This window comes from Bombina bombina, chromosome 10 (assembly GCF_027579735.1).
Source record: "Bombina bombina isolate aBomBom1 chromosome 10, aBomBom1.pri, whole genome shotgun sequence".
NCBI classification, from domain to species: domain Eukaryota; kingdom Metazoa; phylum Chordata; class Amphibia; order Anura; family Bombinatoridae; genus Bombina; species Bombina bombina.
This window is the reverse complement of record NC_069508.1, coordinates 60609605-60627831: the sequence shown is the minus strand read 5'-3', so window position 1 is coordinate 60627831 and position 18227 is coordinate 60609605.

Genomic DNA, 18227 nt, shown 5'->3' with positions numbered 1-18227 from the left:
TGATAACAGAGCGTTATTTTTGTAATATTTATTTACAATTTGGATATGGCTTCATCTGGATCTGATAATATATAAATATTAATATAAAAATAATTATAAAGATTGACAACTAACAATACAAATTTAAATAGATTACTCTTTAATTACAGTCGACAAATTGGGCGCAATTTATGTACATGGAAATGAGAGACAAATTAGACGCCAGTTATGCTGTAAGTACAATGCTGATATTACTGCCTTTTATATATGTCTAGACTGGCGTCTAGATTGACTTTCCTATTGTTTTGTACCTTGCCCGCCACCTAAAAGGTGGCGAGGCAAAAATAGCGAGGTGGGAGCGGAAATTGTAGCGAGCGGACAAATAGATTTTTTAGTACATTCGTTTTTTGGCGAGTTGGTGGTCAAATGTGTCTAATTACAGTGAAAAATGGAGCGGTAGCGAGGTTTGGCGGATAAGTACGCTCGCAATTTTAAAGATGCGAGTTTTAACATAATTGACGGCTTTGTACATATCAGTTTGCGAGTTTTGACGCGAGATTTGTTGCGGGTAGCTCGCTGACTGCTTAGTACATGGAGCCCTTACACTTTACTTCAGATCTCAAGTTGAGCTAAATATTCTAGTGCAGTTTTGGCTTTCTCTCTAGCGCAACCTACAACTTTCAGCTTGTAATATGAGCACTATTTAGAGCAGTCACAATGTTCAGTGAAATATCTGTCGTGCTAACCCTTCTCTTGTAAATGTGATTTACTTTGGACTTATAATATCAAGTTGTGCACTAATGTTAGAGCTGTCCAGTGATATTGCTTATAGCACGCCACTTGTAATCTAGACCTTTGTCATTCCATAAAATATATCCCCATGAGATGCCAAATTAAATTCATTATACATTAGCTTACAAAGCTTCCAACAGATTCATTCCCAAATATATTTCCATTCTCATCATCCCAAGCCGTTTCACCCCCCTTATTACCAGCTCCCTTTCTAACCTCATTCAGAATTTTGCCCACCCAATTTTATGCTGTCTTTGAAAACTCACCTATACCGAGAAGGTCTCAACCTACCCTCCTAAATGTTCCTCATCACTATAATATCCCACTATAATAAACTTTATAGCTGTTTCTTCTAACTTGTTCTATCCACCAATCTTTCTCCAATCTCAGATAATATAACCCCTAAAACTTTTTTCTTATTCAACCTTAAAGTTCTAGATGGTATGGTGTATAAGTCTAAATAGTACAATCTTACATCTAGGTCTGGATTCAGTAATACTATAAATAAGTGAACTGTATTATATACCCACATTTTTTCTCTTATGATTCAGATAGAGCATGCAATTTTAAGCAACTTTCTAATTTACTCCTATTATCATTTTTTCTTCATTCTCTTGGTATCTTTATTTGAAAAAGAAGGAATGAAAGCTTAGGAGCCAGCTTATTTTTGGTTCAGTACACTGGATAGCGCTTGCTGATTGGTCGCTACATTTAGCCACCAATCAGCAAACTGTACCCAGGTGCTGAACCTAAAATGGGGCGGCTCCTAACCTTTCATTACTGCTTTTAAAACAAAGATACCAAGAGAACTAAGAGAAATTGATAATAGGAGTAAAATACTTGCTTAAAATTGCATTCTCTATCGAATCATGAAAGAAAAAATTTGAGTTTAGTATCCCTTAAATTATAAATTCATTGATAAGGGATATGGCAGCAATTTACTAATACATTATAAAGATAACAATTAAGTTATAAAGAAATTCATGATAATGTATAAATATTTACATTTACTATAGTATAGACATTTTCTTTAGCTGCATATTTCCTAATGTTTTTTTTAATTCTTTTTCAGGAAAATAATTTGAAATGATTTATTCAGCTGGCTGTAGCAACTAGAAGTATATATATGCAGTTCCTGAGTACAGAAGAAAAATAATTACAGAATGATTAGATGTCTCTAACTCTATTAGAGCTTTTTAACCAAATGCTATAACACTTTACATATTTTGAAAATGAATTATTTTCTAGATACTGGTCTATATCTGTATGGTGCTATTCGGTAAAATGTTTCTTAATGTTTAGATGAATGATCAAAATTAATATTTTTTCATTATTCTTAGTTTTCCTTTGCAAATGAACAACAAGTGGCAATTTAACTAATCATTGAGAGTCCCATTTGTTTTTCCACTGACAACAAAAAACTCAGAATAATAAAAAAAAAATTTTTTTGGATCATTCGTCCAAAAACAATTTTCAGTCAATAAGCTTAAAGGGACAGTAAACCTTAAAAATAATGTTATATAATTCTGCACATAGTGCAGAATTATATAACATTATATTAGCCAAACATTTATAAAAAATAATTTCCCCTATTAATTTTTTTTTAAAAAAAACGCTGTTTCACAGACCCGCTCTCTGCTCTCTGCTGAGCGGGTCTGTTATATTTACTCAGCGCATCGGGCCAGCTGTATAGTCACAGCCCGGCCTGACCGCGCCATAAGACTAAGTGCAGCTCGCTCCTGTCCCGATGCGCTGAGTAAATATAACAGACCCGCTCAACAGAGAGCAGAGAGCGGGTCTGTGAAACAGCGTTTTTTTTTAAATTAATAGGGGAAATTACGTTTTATAAATGTTTGGCTAATATAATCTTATATAATTCTGCACTATGTGCAGAATTATATAACATTATTTTTAAAGTTTACTGACACTTTAAATTCAAAACCATGATACTTTCAGATGTTGAATCATAATGTTGTGACCAATGTTCCCTCTAATTTTTTTACAGCTGTGCGGACCAGCTACTGTTCTGAGCAAAAAAATTTTTTACACGATCTGCACCTGGGCAGCGCTTAAATATTATATAATAAAATAAATATTCAATTAAATAAAATGACAATGTGTATTTTTTTTTATTAACATAACTTTTATTTAGGTTTTATTAATTAATTAATTCTCACCTAGATTACGAGTTTTGCATTACAATTTTAACGCTGAAAAAAATGGCCATTTCAGCGTAAAAAACGTAATGCAGCCATTACGAGTTTTGTTGACATAGCTGTACTGCAAGCATTTTAGCCTCTAACGCAACTTCAATCCCGCACTCCAAAAAATAACGTTTTTGCTTTGGATTTCCATAAACCCGGTATTACAGGTTGTGCGGTGAGGCTAAAATGCTTGCATTTCAGCCTATACCGACACGATCCGTTCCGCTATCTGAGACAAGTAGTTATGAGTTTTGCGCAACAAAACTGTTACACCAAATTTATAACTAAAATGTTACAAAGAATACTAACAACCATAAACTACCTATTAACCCCTAAACCGAGGCCCTCCCGCATCGCAAACACTATATTAAAGTTATTAACCCCCAATCTGCCGCTCCTGACATCGCCACCACTAAATAAAGTTATTAACCCCTAAACCTCTGGCCTCCCACATCACAGCCACTAAATAAACCTAATAACCCCTAAACCGCTAGCCCCCCCACATCGCAAAAAAAGTAATTAAACTATTAACCCCTAAACCTAACAACCCCCTAACTTTAAATTAAAATTACAATATCCCTATCTTAAAATAAATAAAAACCTACCTGTGAAGTTAAAAAAACCTGTTTAAACTAACAATTAACCTAACAACTATTATACTAAAATTAAAAAAACTACCAATTAAATAAACTAAATTACACATTAAAAAATACTAACACTACTAAAAAATTTAAATCTAAAATTACAAAAAAATAAAAAATACTAAATTACAAAAAATAACAAACACTATATTACAAAAAATAACAAACAAAATTATCCAAAATAAAAACAATTACACCTATTCTAATAGCCCTATAAAAATAAAAAAGCCTCCCAAAATAAAAAAAACCCTAGCCTACAATAAACTATCAATAGCCCTTAAAATGGCCTTTTGTAGGGCATTGCCCTAAATAAATCAGCTCTTTTACCTGAAAAAAATACAAAGACCCCACAACAGTAAAACCCACCACCCAACCAACCCCCCAAAATAAAAAACCTAACTCTAACAAAAACCTAAGCTACCCATTGCCCTGAAAAGGGCATTTGTATGGGCATTGCCCTTAAATGGGCATTTAGCTCTTTCGCATTGCCCTTAAAAGGGCATTTAGCTCTTTTAAAAAAGAGCCAAAACCCTAATCTAAAAAAAAAAAACACCCAAAAAAACTAAAAAAAAAACTAACACTAACCCCGACGATCCACTTACAGTTTCTGAGGTCTGGACATCTAGGTGGTCCAGGTGGCGAGAAGTCTTCATCCAGCCGGCGAGGTCTTCATTTATCCAGGCGGTGTTTTCTATCTTCATCCAAGCAGCATCTTCTATCTTCATCCCGGCGGCGTCTTCTATTTTCATCCCGGCGGCGCAGAGCGGGTCCATCCTTCAAGACATCCGGCGCGGAGCGTCCTCTTCATACGTTTGCCGCCGTACACTGAAACTTCAATGCAAGGGAGCCTTTTAAAAATGGCGTCCCTTGCATTCCTATTGGCTGATTTGATTTCTGAAATTCAAATCAGCCAATAGGATGAGAGCTACTGAAATCCTATTGGCTGTTCAAATCAGCCAATAGGATAAGAGCTACTGACATTCTATTGGCTGATTTGAATTTCAAAAATCAAATCAGCCAATAGGAATGAAAGGACGCCATTTTGAAAAGGCTCCCTTGCATTAAAGATTCAGTGTACAGCGGTGATCTTATGAATAGGACGCTCCGCGCTGGATGTCTTGAAGGATGGACCCGCTCTGCGCCGCCGGAATGAAGATAGAAGACGCCGCCGGGATGAAGATAGAAGACCTCGCCACCTGGATGAAGACTTCTCGCCCCCTGGATGTCTGGACTTCAGAAACTGTAAGTGGATTGTCGGGGGTTAGTGTTAGGTTTATTTTAACTTTTTTGGGGTGTTTTTTTTTTATAGATTAGGGTTTGGGCTTTTTAAAAGAGCTAAATGCCTTTTTAAGGGCAATGCAAAAGAGCTAAATGCCCTTTTAAGAGCAATCCCCATACAAATGCCCTTTTCAGTGCAATGGGTAGCTTAGGTTTTTGTTAGAGTTAGGTTTCTTATTTTGGGGGGTTTGTTGGGTGGTGGGTTTTACTGTTGTGGGGTCTTTGTATTTTTTTTTCAGGTAAAAGAGCTGATTTCTTTAGGGCAATGCCTTCAAAAGGCTCTTTTAAGGGCTATTGGTAGTTTCATTGTAGGCTAGGATTTTTAATTTTAAAAAGGCTATTAGATTAGGTGTAATTGTTTTTATTTTGGATAATTTTGTTTGTTATTTTTTGTAATTTAGTGTGTGTTATTTTTGGTAATTTAGTGTCTTTTTATTTTTTGTAATTTAGTATTTTTGGTAATTTTAAATTTACATTTTTTAGTAGTGTTAGGTTTTTTAATGTGTAATTTAGTTTATTTAAGTTGTAGTTATTTTAATTTTAGTATAATAGTTATGTTAGGTTAATTGTTAGTTTAAACTTAGTTTTTTTTAAATTTCACAGGTTTTTATTTATTTATTTTAAGACAGGGATATTGTAATTTTAATATAAAGTTTGGGGGTGATTGGTTTAGGGGTTAATAGTTTAATTTAGTTTAGATGTGGGGGGCAGGTGGTTTAGTGATTAATAGGTTTATTTAGTGGCGGTGATGTGGGAGGCCAGAGTTTTATGGGTTAATAACTTTATTTAGTGGCGGTGGTGTTGGGGAGCGTCGGAATAGGGGTTAATAGCTTTATTATAGTGTTGACGATGTTGGGGTGCGGGGGAATAGGGGTTAATAACTTTATTATAGTGGCGGCGATGTCGGGGAGCGGGAGAATAGGAGTTAATAGCTTTTGTTAGTGGTAACAATGTCGGGAGCGGCAGATTAGGGGTTAATAACTTTATTTAGGTGTCAGCGATGTCGGGGGCAGCAGATTAGGGGTGTTTAGACTTGGGGTTTATGTTAGGGTGGTAGGTTTAAACGTAACTTTTTTTTCCCCATAGACATCAATGGGGATCGCCATTCCGCGCTTCAGGTGTTAGTTTTTTTTCTCTAACACCTCCCCATTGATGTCTATGGGGAAAGTGTGCACAAGCACGTCAAAGCAGCCCTTGGATTTTGTGCAGTATGGAGCTCATCGCTACCATATCGCACGCACAAGGCAGATTTTTAGAAACTCGTAATGGCAGCGCTTTGGAGGGTGAAATAATGCAACTTTTGTTGCGTTCGTTTCGCACCCTCTATAGCGCAAAACTTGTAATCTAGGTGTTAGTTAGCTAGCATAATTTAATAGTAGTAATCATCCATACAGTGTACATGCAGACAGCAAACAGTAGTAATCAGTCATACAGTGCACATGCACACAGTATACAGTAGTACTCGTCCATACAGTGCACATGCAGACAGCATACAGTATTACTCAGCCATACAGTGCACATGCACACAGTATAAAGTAGTACTAAGCCATACAGTGCACATGCAGACAGCATACAGTAGTACTCTGCCATACAGTGCACATGTAGACAGCACACAGTAGTACTCTGCATACAGTGCACATGTAGACAGCACACAGTAGTACTCGGCCATACAGTGCACATGCAGACAGCATACAGTAGTACTCAGCCATATAGTGCACATGCAGACAGCATACAGTAGTACTCAGTCATACAGTGCACATGCACACAGTATACAGTAGTACTCAGCCATACAGTGCACATGCATATTTGAGGGATGTGTAACAAAACAAACAAATATATTATGAAACCCACTGTGCACAATCAAAATCTAAATAAATGATATCATTAAGATGCCAACATTTTTTAGAGGTATAATGATTTTTCATTAAAATTGTCAATCTAGAAAAAAACAGGGGGAAATTATGGGACAGAAATGGATTGTTAATTGGTATAAGCTTGATTCCTAAAACAGAAAAATAAAAAAAGCTGAAGAGACCCAGTCTCATGCTTTCATTTTTTTTAAATAGATTTGGGCCGATTCATGACAGTGTGGGAGGACATAATCTGCTGTAGCGCATCATGTCCGCCCCACATCGATAAATGTCAGTATTTATCATTGCACAAGTATTTCTAGTGAAATGCTTGTGCAAAGCCGCCCACTGCACATTTGCGGCCAATCCAGGGGGTGTCAATAATCCCTATTGTATCTGATCGGGCTGATTGCTGTCCACCACCTCAGAGGTGGTCGCTGAGTTAAGAAGTAGTAGTGGAGTGATTTTTATGTGTGTTTATGTCAAGTTGGAATGTCTTACTTATGACAATTTAAGTTATTTCTATCTTTGTTAAACATTTAATAAAAAGAAATAATATTTGCTCTAAATAGGTTAAATGCCAAAATACCTTTATCCTGTTCCCTGATAAATATAAAATGCTAAAAGTGAGCACTAAAAACTAGCTTAAACACTATTATCTCAAATAAAATATTACAGATTTATTATTTGATTAGAAAATAATTTATGCTAAAACAACTAAAATTCTATTACAAGAGCGCCCGCTCTCTTTTATTAATATTATGTATCAAAAAATGTCTGCCATTTTTTTGGCCACATGACTATAAGTAACCAATAATAATGTTCTTACTAGGGTACTGTGATATGGCCAATGTCTTCTGTATCAAATATGTAATTTATATCTGTGATAACTTGATACCATTAATTGAAGAACTTAAATCATAACCCAAGATATGTTATGATTTAAATTTCTTCCATTAAAGGGACAATCAAATCCAAAAAAAACTTTTATGATTCAGATAGGGCATGTAATTATAAACAACTTTCCAATTTACTTTTATCACCAGTTTTGCTTTGTTCTCTTGGTATTCTTAGTTGAAAGCTTAACCTTGGAGGTTCATATGCTAATTTCTTAGACCTTAAAGACTGCCTCTAATCTGAATCAAATCTGAATGCATTTTGACCACTAGAGGGCATTAGTTCATGCGTTTCATATAGATAACATTGAGCTCATGCACGTGAAGTTACCTAGGATTGAGCATTGATTGGCTAAAATGCTAGTCTGTCAAAAGAACTGAAATAAGGGGGCAGTTTGCAGAGGCTTAGATACAAGGTAATCACAGAAGTAAAAAGTGTATTAATATTACAGTATTGGTTATGCAAAACTGGGGAATGGGTTAAAAAATGTATTATCTTTATTTTTAAACAACAACAATTCTGGTGTTGACTGTCCCTTTAACCTAAAATATGGCCGCAACATTTTAGATACATTGTAATATAATTTTATTGCTTTTAGCATAAATTTTGTAATTGAATAATAAATCTGTAATATTTTATTTGAGACTTAAAGTGTTTTAGGGGCCGATTTATCAAAGCCTCAATCTCTGTGCATTCTCTTGCATCAATACGCTCACCAGACATCGCTGCCGTGAATCTACATATGACTCCCTTATTTAATAAAAACTCTGTCAAAAACAAGCGCGTCAAGTACAGAACGATGAAAGTTATTTTCTATGTATTTGTTATAAAAAAACTAATATATGATATTTTCACATAAATTAATGTGTATTTGTATTTCTAAAAATCATGAAATGCCTATCTCATGTTTTTTTCTTTTTTAAAATGATTATTAATGCTAGAATTTGTACATATAGCTTTGCACATACATATATATATATATATATATATATGTGTGTTATGTCAGAAATCTTTTGCAAACATATTTACATATCCCTAAATTCCTTTTCTTGTTCTAAACATTGTTGTCTTTCATATCTCTGTGTTTATTTATACCACTATATGTATATAGTGTAAATATATTATTATTCTGAGCAAGAATAATTGCGAACATAACGTAATCTGGGTGTCATATGTATTTATGTGCAATCAATGGATATTTTAAGAGCTGGGCCAGTTTTCTCTCTGCACCTGTGTAACCCCTCCTGATTGCAGTCTAGTTTTAAATACCACCCCTACACAGGTGTTATACAATGGGCTGGCATATTACATGCCTTTTCTTAATGAAAATGAAATTCAAGAGAAGGAAGAAGAACACTGAAAATAGCATGACAGTAAAGAGGTGATTTTAATTTCTGCTGTATCAGATTCATGACAGTTTAATGTTAGGTAGACTATCCCTTTGAGCTATCAGTTAAAGATTATATGGAATCAAACATCATTCGATTTTTAAAATATTACACTGTGTGTCCTAATGTCACCATCAATGTTTAACTTTAATACTAATTTAACATATACATATTTTCAAAGTATAATACACAATGTAACAAATGGCACTTACAAGTTCTGATGAGTGATCAATGACACAAGTATCAAGCAATTTGATTTGTTAGTGGTAGTATAAAAAGTATATTTCAATCAGATTTACTGATGTAAATAAATCATGTGATTATGCATATCCCAATCAAAAGTGGTGGAAAACTTCACTAGTTTGTGGGTTGTTTATGAGTTTGCATCAAATTTGGTGTGAAAAGTGTTGCATCAAATGTGATGCAAAGTGGAGAGTGGGACATGCGTGAAACATAGTGCAAATAGATTTAACCAAAGGAAGTTAACTATATTATGTTATGTATTTATTTCATTTTTATCCCTATATCTACTAGTGCACCAAATTTGAAGCAATATTGTCCCCTTGCTTTGTAATGAGAGACAAAGATGTAACATAATCCATAATCCATAAGTATTTTTATTATGTAATATGCATCATTCTCTTGTAGCATTGAGCATAACCTTTCTGTGTTTTCCGACTCCCATTGATTTCTATGGCATTCGCAGCCTCAAGGGTGGCAGTTTAAACTATAGGTATGCTGTGGCGGAATAGAAGCGAGCGTACCTGTTGAATGTTTAATTAATTTGGAAGAGGATCAAATAGAGTCGAATGTGAATTCAAAACATCTGGAATGATGCAAGCATCAATCTGCATCGGATTGATCTTGCGGAAGCGTATATTACATCAAACATTGCAACATTTGACGATGTTGACACTTTGTTAACTACGGCGGATCAGATTTGCGTCGAATATGACGCGGAATTTAAGCGCATTATCAGTTGACACTTAGATAAATCGGCCCCCTAATATCATTCTTATGTATCACGTATTAAATCTATTTTAGTATTGTTGCACACCAAATAAAAGGCATATAAAAGTTTTTTTCCCCCAAATAACAAACAAAAATATTGCTCTTTACAAAAAAAAAAAAAAAATATATATATATATATATATAAAACATTGTGTCTGACTTTTGATAACAGATTTGTTAACCTCCTTTACAAAGGACCATTAGTATTGACATTTGTACCTTTTTTAATCAAAATCAAATGAAATACAAAAGAAAATGCAAAAGGTGGTGCATTTTTGCTCATATTATTGGTCTGATCTTCATATTAGTCACAATTATAGACACACGCATTATGAAATAATTATTATAAAATAGTAACACACAAACAGTTGTACTTTTTCATTTTAATTGAAGACACTCATTGATCAATCACAGTGCAGGCTGGTAAAAGTAAGTGAACCGTTGAATTTCAGCACTTATAGATCCTCCTTGGCAGCAACAACTTCCACCAAACTATTCCTGAACCTGCTTTTAAGACTTGCACAATGCTGAGGATGACTTTTGGTTATTTTTTCCATACAAATCTTTTTCAGTTTATCAGTATATATGGGTTGCTGCCTTGATTGCACAGCCCATTTTAGGTCATGCCACAGTATCACAATTGGGTTTAGTTCCGGAATCTGACTTGGCCATTCTAAACACACAAATCTTCTTCTTTTTCAGCCATTCTTTAGTTGATTTACTTGTATGCTTTGGTTCATTGTCTTGTAGCATCACCCAAACTCTCTGACGCTTAAGGTCATGGACTGCTGCCCTGACATTATCCTGTAAAATGTCTTGATACACTTGTTTCCTCAATGACTAAAAGGTGCCCAGGCCCTGAGGCAACCAAGCAGCCCAAAACTAGGATGCTCTCTTTACCATACTTCACAGTTGGGGGCCTATTTATTAAAGGTCTTGCGGACCTGATCCAACAGTGTGGATCAGGTCCGCAAGACCTTGCTGAATGCGGAGAGCAATACGCTCTCCGCATTTAACATTGCACCACCAGCTCACAAGAGCTGCTTTTGCAACGCCGCCCCCTGCTGACTCGTGGCCAATCGGCCGCCAGCAGGGAGGTGTGAATCAACCCGATCGTACTCAATCGGGTTGATTTCCGGTGATTCCTGTCCGCCTCATCAGAGCAGGCGGACAGGGTTATGGAGCAGCGGTCTGAAGACTCGCCAGAAACACTGGCCCACAAGCTCCATTCGGAGCTTGATAAATGGGCCCCATCGAATGAGATTTTGGGTTTGGTGTACAGTGCCCTTTTCCCTCCTCACATAGCATTGTACATTTTTGCCAAAAAGTTGAACTTTTATCTCATCTGTCCACAGCACATTTTACCAGAAGTGTAGAACATTCATGTGTTCCTGGGCAAACTTGAGATGTGCTGCCTTTTTGTTTTGTTTTTTTGGGACTGCGCTTCAGTGTTTTTCTGTTAGTGGACACATGACTAAAGAGTTTCACAGCTTGTAGAGTTTTCTGAAGGTCTTTTGCTGTAACACTTAAGTTCTTTCTCATCTCTTTCAAGATTGACTGTTGTGCTCTTAGAATGATCTTAACAAGATGCCAACTCTTAGGGAGAGTAGCAACAGTCCTGGATTTTCTCAATTTGTAGACAATTTGTTTTACTGTGGACTGATGAACACCTAGGTCTTTAGCAATGCTTTGTAACTTTTTTTAGCTTTGTGCATCTCTATAATGTATCTTCTAAAGTCCAGTGAAAGTTGTTAAAATCAAAGCAGATTTGTCAGTAACTAGGCTTTGTGTGCATACATTTAAAGGGCAGGCGAACTGTGCAAACCACACTTCCTATCTCATCACATAAATTGAAATACCTGACTCCAAATAGCTTTTACAAACAACAAATGAGCTACGGCACAAGCAGTGAAAGTTCATACACAACCTCCTTAGAAACAAAGACCTCAGCTCAGCATTTGAATCACAGGTAAGGAAAACCTTGATACATCCCAATTGAATCTGAAAACTAGTGCACTGAAATAGAACCAATCAGCACAGGCCCAGGTAACTGTGAGTACGGGGAAACCCGAAATGCGTCCTAGCCGGGATGTGTGCTACTCGTTTTGCTCTGTGATTTTAACTTTACTGCATTGTATGTTGAATAGCCCACACTGGTACATATTTTACTAATAAAGTATGTTTTTTTGAGTGAGCCGTTCTGGATTCATCTTTTTTGCTCTCCAAATAGCTTTAACACAGAGGTTCACTTAAAGGGACAGTCAACACCAGACTTTTTGTTGTTATCAAAAATAGATAATCCCTTAATTACCCATTCCACAGTTTTGCATAACCAACACAGTTCTAATAATACAAGTTTTATCTCTGTAATTACCTTGTATCTAAGCATCTGCAGATTGCCCTCTTATTTCAGTTCTTTTGACAGGCTTGCATTTTAGCCAATCAGTGCTCACTCCTTGGTAAATTCACATGCATGACCTCAATGTTATATATATGAAACACATGAACAAACGCCCTGTAGTGGTCAAGATCAAGATCTATGAAATTAGCATATGAATCTCCTAGGTTTAACTTTCAACTAATAATACCAAGAGAACAAAGCAAATTTGGTGAGTAAAGTAAATTGGAAAGTTGTTTAAAATTACATGCGCTCTTTGAATCATGAAAGTTATTTTTTGACTTGACTGTCCCTTTAATATTTGTAGCTTGCACTGTGAATTCTTACACAGTGTATTCAATACAAATTTGAAAGTAAAAATGTTCATGTGTATTAGTTCAGATTCTGTTTGTTTGTAATTGATGACTTAGATATAGATCAGATCACATTTTAAGATTGTCAATGCAGAAATCTTAGTAATCCCAAAGGGCTCTTTTTTTAACTCTACTAACAGAGGAACATCTACACACAAAGCATATATATTTTTGTGAACGGAATGTAGGCATTCATCAAATTATATTATACACAAATCACATAAGTACAAAGTGACCCAATTCTCTAGAGGTCTCACTCAGGTGAGATTTTATTTATTTATAAAATATTATACCAGGAAGGATACATTGAGATTTCTCTAGTTTTCAAGTATGTCCTGGGTCCATAAAACATTGTATTGATACAATAGGGTGCAATAAAATACAAAAACAATCGGCTAGATTACGAGTTTTGCGTTAAATTGAAAAAGAAGCGTTAACAGGTCCTAACGCTGCTTTTTCACTACCACTGCTATTACAAGTCTTGCAGGTTTAGGGGCACCGCACACTTCTTTGGCCTTACCGCAAAACGACTTACGTAAACTTCGTAAACCCTTTTTTCTATGGGACTTCCATAGTGCTGTTATTACGAATCTGTCCTGGGAGGCCAAAAAGTGAGCTGAACAGCCTCTACCGACAAGATCCGTAACGCATTCTAAAGTCAGTAGTTATGAGTTTTACACTACAACGCCGTAGCAAAAAACTCATAACTAAAGTGCTAAAAAGTACACTAACACCCATAAACTATCTATTAACCCCTAAACCGAGGCCCTCCCGCATCGCAAACACTATAATAAAATTTTTAACCCCTAAACCGCCGCACTCCTGCCTCACAAACACTAGTTAAATATTATTAACCCCTATTCTGCCGTCTCTAACATTGCCACCACCTACATTATACTTATTAACCCCTAATCTGCCGTCCCCAACGTCGCTGCCACTATATTAAATGTATTAACCCCTAAATCTTAGTCTAAACCTAACCCTAACATCCCCTAACTTAAATATAATTTAAATAAATCTAAAGAAAATTACTATAATTAACTAAATTATTCCTATTTAAAACTAAATACTTACCTATAAAATAAACCCTAAGCTAACTACTTTGTAGCTAGCTTAGGGTTTATTTTTATTTTACATGCAAGTTTGTATTTATTTTAACTAGGTAGAATAGTTATTAAATAGTTATTAACTATTTAATAACTACATAGCTAAAATAAATACAAATTGACCTGTAAAATAAAACCTAACCTAAGTTACATTAACACCTAACACTACACTACAATAAAATAAATTAACTAAATTAAATACAATTAAATAAATTAAATTAAATTAGCTAAATCACAAAAAAACACTAAATTACACAAAATAAAAAACAAATTACAGATCTTTAAACTAATTACACCTAATCTAATAGCCCTATCAAAATAAAAAAAGCCCCCCCCCCCCCCCAAAAAAAACCCTAGCCTAAACTAAACTATCAATAGCCCTTAAAATGGCCTTTTGCGGGGCATTGCCCCAAAGTAATCAGCTCTTTTACCTGGGCATTTAGCCCTTTTGCAGGCCCAAACCCTAATCTAAAAATAAACCCACCTAATACACCCTTAAAAAAATCCTAACACTAACCCCCGAAGATTCACTTACCGGGAGAAGTCTTCGTCCAAGCGGCAAGATGTCCTCAACTAAGCCGGCAGAAGTGGTCCTCCAGACGGGCAGAAGTGGTCCTCCAGACGGGCAGAAGTTTCATCCAGACGGCATCTTCAATCTTCATCCTTCCGACGCAGAGCGGCTCCATCTTCAAGACAACCGGCGCCGAGCATCCTCTTCAAACGACGTCTTCTTCCTTATGAATATCTCTTTAAGTGACGTCATCCAAGTTGGCGTCCCTTAGATTCTGATTGGCTGAGAGAATTCTATCAGTCAATCGGAATTAAGGTAGAAAAAATCCTATTGGCTGAGGCAATCAGCCAATAGGATTGAGCTGGCATTCTATTGGCTGTTCCAATCAGCCAATAGAATGCAAGCTCAATCCTATTAACTGATTGGATCAGCCAATAGGATTGAAGTTCAATCCTATTGGCTGATCCAATTAGCCAATAGGATTTTTTCTACCTTAATTCCGATTGGCTGATAGAATTCTATCAGCCAATCGGAACCTAAGGGATGCCATCTTAGATGACGTCACTTAAAGAGATATTCATTCGGAAGAAGACGTCATTTGAAGAGGATGCTCCGTGCCGGATGTCTTGAAGATGGAGCCGCTCCGCGTCGGAAGGATGAAGATAGAAGATGCTGTCTGGATAAAGACTTCTGCACATCTGGAGGACCACTTCTGCCCGTCTGGAGTACCACTTCTGCCGGCTTCGTTGAGGACATCTTGCCGCTTGGATGAAGACTTCTCCCGGTAAGTGAATCTTCGGAGGTTAGTGTTAGGATTTTTTAAGGGTGTATTGAGTAGGTTTATTTTTAGATTAGGGTTTGGTCCTGCAAAAGAGCTAAATGCCCTTTTAAGAGCAATGCCCATCCAAATGCCCTTTTCATGACATTGGGGAGCTTAGGTTTTTTTAGTTAGTATTTTATTTGGGGGGTCGGTTGTGTGGGTGGTCAGTTTTACTGTTGGGGGGTTGTTTGTATTTTTTTTCAGGTAAAAGAGCTGATTACTTTGGGGCAATGCCCCGCAAAAGGCCCTTTTCAGGGCTATTGGTAGTTTAGTTTAGGCTAGGGGTTATTTTTATTTTGTGGGGGCTTTTTTATTTTGATAGGGCTATTAGATTAGGTGTAATTAGATTAAAGATCTTGTAATTTGATTTTTATTTTCTGTAATTTAGTGTTTAGTTTTTTTTGTGATTTAGCTAATTTAATTTATTTAATTGTATTTAATTTAGTTAATTTATTTAATGGTATTTAATTTAGTTAATTTATTTAATTGTAGTGTAGTGTTAGGTGTTAGTGTAACTTAGGTTTTATTTTACAGGTCAATTTGTATTTATTTTAGCTAGGTAGTTATTAAATAGTTAATAACTATTTAGTAACTATTCTACCTAGCTACAATAAATACAAACTTGCCTGTAAAATAAAAATAAATCCTAAACTAGCTACAATGTAACTATTAGTTATATTGTAGCCAGCTTAGGGTTTATTTTATAGGTAAGTATTTAGTTTTAAATAGGAATAATTTAGTTAATGATAGAAATTTTATTTAGATTTATTTTAATTATATTTCAATTAGGGGGTGTTAGGGTTAGGGTTAGACTTAGGTTTAGGGGTTAATACATTTAATATAGTGGCTGCGACATTAGGGGCGGCAGATTAGGGGTTAATAAGTGTAGGTAAGTTGCAGCGACATTGGGGGCGGCAGAATAGGGGTTAATAAATATAATGTAGGTGTCGGCAATGTTGGGGGCAGCAGATTAGGGGTTAATAAATATAATGTAGGTGGCGGCGATGTCCGGAGCGGCAGAGTAGGGGTTAATAAATATAATGTAGGTGGCAGCAATGTCGGGGGCAGCAGATTAGGGGTTAATAAGTGTACAATTAGGGGTGTTTAGACTCGGGGTTCATGTTAGGGTGTTAGGTGTAAACATAACTTTAGTTTCCCCATGGGAATCAATGGGGCTGTGTTACTGAGTTTAACGCTGCTTTTTTGCAGGTGTTAGACTTTTTCTCAGCCGGCTCTCCCCATTGATGTCTATGGGGAAATCGTGCACGAGCACGTACAACCAGCTCACCGCTCACTTAAGCAGCACTGGTATTGGAGCAAAATTTTGCTCTATGCTCACTTCTTGCCTTTTAACGCCAGGTTTGTAAAAACCCGTAATACCAGCGCTGTAGAAAATTGAGCGGTGATAAACTGCACGTTAGCACCGCACAGCTCCTAACGCAAAACTCGTCATCTGGCCGAATATTAATACATAATATATGCAAAATTTAACATAGAACAGGCATGAAATATATAATCAACAATGACAGGTGCATTCTGTTTTGAGATATGAGAGGGATCTCTTAAAGGATTTTAGGCTTGGGGAAGGTTTGAAAGTGTGCAGGGGTTATTCCATAATTGTGGCGCTCTGTAGGAAAAGGAGGATCAAGCTGCTTTCTTTTTGTATTGAGGCAAACTAAATAATGTGCTCGTACTGGATCAGAGGTTATAGGAGGTGGGAACAGCCGGGGAGAGCATTCTGCTCAGGTAGGGTGGGAGCTTCCCAGAAAAGCTCTTTAACACAAGGCTGGAAAGATGGTGGGTGCATCTGGATTCCAGCAACAGCCAGTTTAGTTCTTTTAGCATGTCACAATGGTGGGTCCTGTAGTTACATTGTACCACAAAGCGGCAGAACGAGTTATACAATGTATTACGTTTATTAAGGTGAGATTGCAGTGCAGGTGCATATACTACACCCCCATAATCAATGATTGGCATCAGCATTTGCTGTACAATCTTTTCCTTTACTGTAGGGCTGAGGCAGGATTTGTTTCTGTACAGGGCACCTAGTTTTGGATAGAGTTTAGATGCAAGTTTTTCTATGTGGAGGCCAAAAGATAGATTGGGTCTAACAACATACCCAAGTATTTGAGTCAGTGTGCAATTTGATATTATTTTGATGCGTAGATGGGAATTTTGTAGTTTGTGTAATTTAGGTCCCATTCCAAAGATCATTGTGACAGTTTTGTCAGTGTTTAGGAAGAGTTTGTTTTTTGAGATCCACTTTTCTACCTCTGTGAACTGGTCTTGGAGCACCGCCTCAAGCTGCGATAGATCTGATTTGCTTACATAGATTAACGTGTCATTTGCGTACATGTGTACAGTTGAGGATTTGCAGACATTTGGCATCTAGAAAGATCCATCAGTGCCATGAGGTCCTTAAAAGGAATCTGGAAAGCAACATTTTTACTCTGAGAGCTATGTATCTAACAAAATTAATGTTCCTTACATTTCATTATGTAAAATATGCAGTCTAATTGTATTCATAGTACAAAGAAATACAATTGTAATTAAAGTAAACAATTAAATTCAATGTACAAATGAGATGTTACCAGACAATATAAAAATCAATGAGTACTTTATTTTTCTAATACAAATAAATGTTCTGTAGCCTTGTCAAGTTGGTTGAACAGGAGGGTACCTTAGTCGTGTCCAATGTTCTCTTACAGGTCTCATAAAACATTCTAAGCATTTTGGCTTTCTTGCCAAATAAAAAAATGGCATGCTTGCTTTCAAAATATGCAATGCACGTATTACACTGATAGACAGACAGGTCTGTAACTTGATTCATATTTGCTTCAGAATAAAAATTGTGATAATTTACAGGTGTTTCCTGTTAAGTTCACTCTCCCCTGTGAGATTCTTTATTACAGAGAACTTTGTTACATACTATGGGAGTCAGAACTCACAGGACTGCCAGGTTAAGCACCTTTGTTTAGAAAATTGAGTGAGATTTGTCC